The sequence below is a fragment of the Monodelphis domestica genome, chromosome 3, assembly GCF_027887165.1.
Source record: "Monodelphis domestica isolate mMonDom1 chromosome 3, mMonDom1.pri, whole genome shotgun sequence".
Lineage (NCBI taxonomy): Eukaryota > Metazoa > Chordata > Mammalia > Didelphimorphia > Didelphidae > Monodelphis > Monodelphis domestica.
In genome coordinates, this window is record NC_077229.1 from 137,496,944 (window position 1) to 137,503,639 (window position 6,696).

A 6,696-nucleotide genomic window follows, 5' to 3' on the forward strand; every position below is an offset into this window, starting at 1 on the left:
CTGTTTCCTGACTTAATCCATTAAATAACTCTTGATCTAATCTTTGTAAGTTTTAAGGATAAAATTACTGCACAAAATCAATGGTCTATTCTCCATTTGCGTCTTCCTTGATTTTGTTGTGGCACTTAACACTTTAAATCATCTTTCCTTGAAATTCTTTCCTGCCTGGATTTGTCCCTTTTGATGATATCTATGTTTGCAAGACTTGCATCAATGAAGACAAAGAGAAGGAGCAATCATACAGATATAAAGAAAACCAGGATAGTGATGTCTCAAAAAACCTAGAAAGAAGAGAATACCAAGGAGGAGAGACACCAAGGAGCACAGCAGATAGAGTAGCAAGTCTGAAGTTGAGAGGACGTGGGCTCAAATCTAACTCAGAGACTTCCTAGCAGTCACTTGAACCCTTTAGTCTAGCCTTTAACACTCTTCTATATTACAACTGATACTAAGACAGAAGGTAGGGTTAAACAACATCAAGGAGGAAAGTGTGATTGATGATGTCAAAGGCTACAGAGAAGTCAAGGAAATGATAGAGAAAACATCTACAAAAAGATAAGGGGAAAAGCCTATAAAATAAACTTATTCCTTACTATCTTTGCTAACCTGACTACTTCCAGGAATTCTGAGTGTCCTTGGGGAGTGAGCAGGTCTCCTGTTAATTTCTGGGTATCTCTATCACTATTCTGTCTATCTTGTAGCTGTGTGACCCTGGGCAAATCATTTAATCCCAATTGCCTAGCCTTTATCACTCTTCTGTCTTAGAACTAATAAGAAGGTATGGGTTAAAAAAAAGATCAAGGTGGAGAGAATGATTAATGGTGTGACATTATGTTCAAGTCAAGACATCACCCTTGATATCTTTGATGCTCTTTGAAAATGGAGGATGAACAACAGCTATCTCCATAGTATCTAGTTTATGGATTTAAGTTAAAATTTTTTTTCTCTCTTTCCTTTTCAGTTTAAAACCTTCTTAATTAAATTTGAATGCTACCAGGAAGAAACATATTTAGCAGCCATTTTTAGATTCATTCTATCCCTGGACAAGAGCCCATCATTCCTATTTTAAGCTACAGTCCAGAAATCTAAATCACATTCTCAGACACTGTCTCCTTAACCAGCTGTTCACTTCCCAATTCTGCCTTTCTATTCTGAATCTCTTCCCATTGATCATCAGCAGTGATAAAAGTGCCATTTGTGTCCTTAAGATACTTACTTCTGTCTCTTCCATATTCCAAAATTATCTCTTCCTCTTCTTCACCCTGATATAACTTCCAACGCCTTGATTTTCTGTGTTAGGTTCTGTCAGTGACTTGATAAAGTAATTTATTTAGATAACAATGACTGAAAAACCATAAAATGCCCTATACTATAGAAAATTTAATTAAACTAATTAATTGGTAGTAAATCTTTTGGGTTCGCTCTCTTATATTTTGGGAGAGGAAGATTTTATTCTTATGATTTTAGGGGTACAAAAGAAAGGGCCCTTTGTACCTGGAAAAATGAGACAGAGCTGGTTCTTGTGTCAAGAAGACCTAAGTTCAAATTTAGCCTCAGACACTAGCCATGTGGCTCAGTGAGTTACTTAACTTCTGCCTACCTCAGGCTGTTCATCTGTAAAATGGGGATAATAATACTAGTTCCCTTTCAGAACTACTGTGAGGATAAAATGGGATACTATTTGTAAACTATTCCCAAAAATGGGTAACTATAAAACATTTGGCAAATATTAATATATTAATATATACATATGTACTATAATATATACTACATAATATATATACAATAATATACAAATTCTAGCTATTGTTTCTTATTACTGCATGAAAAATATTCTACTGAGATCCTAATTGATATTCTTTAGATTTATTATCTTTAGATTGTCCTGTTTATTAAAACTTAATTCATGTATCTTTAATTGTGTATGTCCAATAAAAAGGCAAATAATCTTGAGATAGGTAACACTTTAGGAGTTATTAGACATTTTATCCATCTATCATACAACTTGTGAATTTCATCTCCTTTATTAATAATTTCTAATAGAAGAAAGCACACCCAAACCATGGACCTAGATGTTGAGGTGGGAAGGAAATACCATCAAAAAGAACAGAGAACATCATAAGACCATGAGACTAGAAGAGGTCTTAGAACTGATCTAATCAAAATTCTTCGTTTTATAAACAAGGAAATTGAGGTCCAAGAAGTGAAGCAATTTGTTTAGGATAATATAGGTCATCATAATCAACAAAGCAGGAATCCAACCTACTTCATGATTTCACCCAGGAATTGACCATGAAAGCAAACCATTGTTGTCACTTTTCTGCGCTGGCCATTGTCATAAAAAATAATTATAATAATAGTGCCCCTGCCATATAGCATCTAGAATACTGTGGTCTGTTCCTACCACCATATTTTTAAATGGATGTTGATATAATGGAGACCATCCAGAGAAGGGCAACCAAGATAGTGAAGGGCCTTGAGATCATGTCATACAAAGATTAATTAGAGGAATTGGGTATGTTAAGTCTGGAGATGAGAAGCCTGAGGTGGGGTGGAGGAGGAAGACAAGGAGAAAGGACTGTAGTCACTGTCATCAAGTTTTCGAAGGCTTACCTAGCAGAAGAAACCTTAGATTTGTTCTACATGGCCACCAAGGACAGAACTAGGAAAAAATAAGTAGAAGGTACAGAAAGACAACCTTCATATTTGAAAAAACTTAATAATTAGTGGCTCCAAAGTGAAAGACAACCACAGGTCATTCTTCTCCATTATTTAAGATTTTCAAACAAAAACTATCTTCTCAAAACCTCTGTAAATCATAAAGTATAAAATGTCACATCTTTGTTATTCATTCTGGTTATACTGGAATAATTAATGAGATGATATTTAGTTAAAGCTTTAAGGTTTGCAAAGCATTTTATATTCATTATCTTCTTTGAGTCACATAACAATCCAGTAAAATAAATACAGAAGGTTTTATCATTCATATGTTACAGAAGAAAAAACTCAGGTTCAGAGGGGCAGTGACTTACCCACAGTCATTTTGCTTTTAAATGCTAGTAATGGAATTTGAATCCAGGTCTCATTTGTTCCAAGACCAACTCAGAGACTCAGGCTGAGACAGAACATAGACAAAGACACACACTAGGACCTGGAAAGAAATCAACGCCTCTACATGTCCACCCAGCAGAGAATATTCTATTGCCAGACAGACAGAAAGGAGAAGTAGGACCAACAGGGAGTTCTGATGGAGAAGCACCCTCCAGATCCCTTTTCTGGTACTCTGAGACATAGAGACCTTGTAAATCCTGAGGAAAGGTAGAACCTAACTTAGAAGGGGATTATTTAATTTTCCAATGATCTAAAGTTCTCTCCCCTTGTTGAAAGATAAGGTATCAAATACTCACTACCATCATTATCGTCACCACCACCACCAACCACCACCCAAGTTCTCATGTTTCTCTCTCCTGTATTCAAGCCTTTGTTCACACCACCTCCAGACCCTAGAACCCATCTTCAACTCTGGAAATTTGTTGTTTCATTAAAGACCCAGCTAATTCAGGAACTGCCTCTCCTTGATTCCCTCAACTAAAGATTCTCTCTCTTTAAAATTCTTGTGGTACTCTGTGGTACTTTCCTTTTTGTTTAACATGTTCTTACTTATATGTAGTTAAATTGCTTTATCCCCCTCAGTGAATTGTAAACTTTTTGAAGAAAGCAACTGTCATCTTTGCATCCTCCACACCTACCAGATTATAAGCCTTCAATAAATGTTTGCTGAATTAAGTTAAATTAACATGATAGGAAATGTGCCAGATGTTCCCATAACCTATTTACATAGGCATTGGATATACACTCCACTGGGCAAACAAAGAGATTTTGGCCTCCAATTCTGCAGAATCAAGCATAATATTCACCCACTATATCTTACCTTGTGCACCTTTGTTTGCCAGAATCAACCCCTTCTCCTCTTTCTTCTTTTTCTTCTTTAATTTCAGTCCAAACATTCCTTTTCTGAAAAGTGAGTAGAAGAAACACACCTTGATGTTTGTAAAAACATAGGATTTAGATTCAGAGTTCACAGGTTTAGGAAAACTCAGAAGTAATTGCAATCAACAAGTTTCTTCAATGGATTTGAAAAGCCATTCAATTCATTAGGTGTAAAAAAAATTACTCTCCTTTTCCAAGGCTCAGGTTTTTTGTTTATAAGAGAAGGAAATGAAGTTAGATGTGCATAGGTTCATAGACTTAGGGCTGCAAAAGGAACTTAGAGGTCTGTTCATTTTATAGATGAAAACCCTTCTATTTCCAATAATCTATAGACTTATAAATCTATACTTAATTAAAATATGTCCCCAATTAGTTTCACATAATCTTGGAATCAGATAGCCTAGTATTCCTCTTTTCCACTTTACAAGCTGGCTGACTTTGGTATGTTAGATTTCTCTGTGAGCCTCAAAATTTCTAATCTATAACATGTATATGAAATAGTCCTACCTCACTGGTTTCTTGTATTTAACAAGATTTTTTCTATGTGAAACTGTTAAGTAGTTCTAAAATTTATAAATCTCAACAAATATAAAATAACATTTTCTTGCTCTATTCTACCTCCATTTCATGAAAAAAAAAGCCTGACCAAAAAATGGGAATAATTTCTGCTACAGTTTTATCTGGGGGGTTTCTGCCTTGTCTATGGCCATCTGACTGTGAATTGGCCGGATGACAAAGTTCATTCTAGGGCTTGGGGACGGTGTGAACAAAGATCTGAATATGAGAGAACAGCATGAGAATCAGTGAGAAGAGGGGCAGATGGGGAAGGGGGTGATTGCTTGATATGTTACTTTCCAACAAGTAACCAAGTACCTATCCAGTAGATTCTAAAAACACCCTAGTGAATTTATGATCTCAGCCATTAGGGAGGTCCCTCCAAAAATGCAGAACACAGTCCATCAATATCGCCTATGCAACTCAAGAAAAAAAGCAGAGGCAATACTTTTTTTAACCATATTGTTTCTTTCCCTGTGAGCGACTGAAATTATCCTTGCAGCGGCTGAAAAGCTTTTAATTAAAAATTCATTTGGGTTAATGAGAATTACCTTTTATAATACAAACAATACAACCCCAGGAGTTGGGTATTATCACCCATTTACATTTTAGTAAGGAACAAATTACATGGATTGCTTTCTTCCTAACATCTCTCTGACATTTGGTACCATTTTGCCAGGAGAGTGAAAGTAATTTGGGAAGAAGAGGAAATGACAAAATTTATCAAAATTCTTCCTTCCATCAAGACTTAATTCAGGTGTCATATTATTCATGATTTCTTCTATGAGGTCCTTTGTTTGATATGATTTTTTCTGTCTCAAATGTGAGGGTACCACAGTGTGGGGAATAAAGGATTGGGGAACCTAAAGGAAAGAGTACCAAAAGGAGAGAGAAGAATTTAAAAGGGAGAGAAGAAGAAATTGAAGTCAACTACAGTACAGGATCTTATTTTTAAATGTTTATGTTTTTCCTTGTAAACAAAGGTAGAGAAATAGTAGGGAAATACAGGACCAAGACTATATTGTAAAATATCATTTGGCTTCTGTTCTCCTCCCTTCTATCCTAATTGCTAACTCCTGCTGATTTGTCTGAAAATAAGAAGGTTTTTTTTTCACCTTATCTTAAAGTTTTCCAAGCCAATTTATACTTCTGGATTAATTAAGTAAGCACAAAAGCTGCTCATTTAATATAGCTTAACAGTGTTGGAGAAAATAGAAACTGTGTCAACTTCAATAGTCTCTGACTTGGTACTGGAATTGATACAAGGAACTAAAAAAGTTCCTTGTCTGAATTATGACTCATTCACAGCAGTTATATGACTTTAGGTACCTTCTTGTACCTCAGTTTCTTCATCTGTAAAATGGGATAATAATAGCACATGACAGGATCATTGACAGGACTAAATTAGATAACAGATGATAAGCACTCTATAAATCACTGTAAATGCTATCTATCATATCATTATCATTATTATTATTATTAAAGTATTTGAATACCAGAAAGCACTATATAGTTGTTGGCTATCATTACCAAATTAGGCACTCATCATCAACTAATGGCAGCAAAGAATTGGAAACTGAATGGATGTCCTTCATTTGGGGAATGGCTGAACAAGCTTTGCTATATGATTGCAATCAAATGATGAATAGGACAATTACCAAAAAAAACCTGAATAGACTTATATGAAGTGATGCAAAGTGAAGTAAGCAGAACCAGGAGAACATTGTGCACAGTAACAGCAATAATGTATGATGATCAATTGTGAATGATATAACTATTATCAGCAATGCAAGGATCTAAAACAACTCCAAGAGACTCATAATGAAAAAGGCTATCCACTGCTATAGAAAAACTAATAAAGTCTGAATATAGACTGCAGCATTTTTAATTTTTTATCTTTCATGGGTTTTTGTATAAGCAATATTTGTCTTCTTTCACAAACCAATGAACATGAAAATATACTATATACTAGCATATGTATAACCTATATCATTACCTATAGCCTCAAGGAGGAAGGAGGAGAGAAAGGGAGGGAGAGAATATAGATTGCAAAATGTCAGAAAACTATTATTAAAATTTGTATCCACATGTTATCTGGAAAATACAAATTTAAAAAGACAAAAAAAAATCAACATGAGACTGAATTTCCAA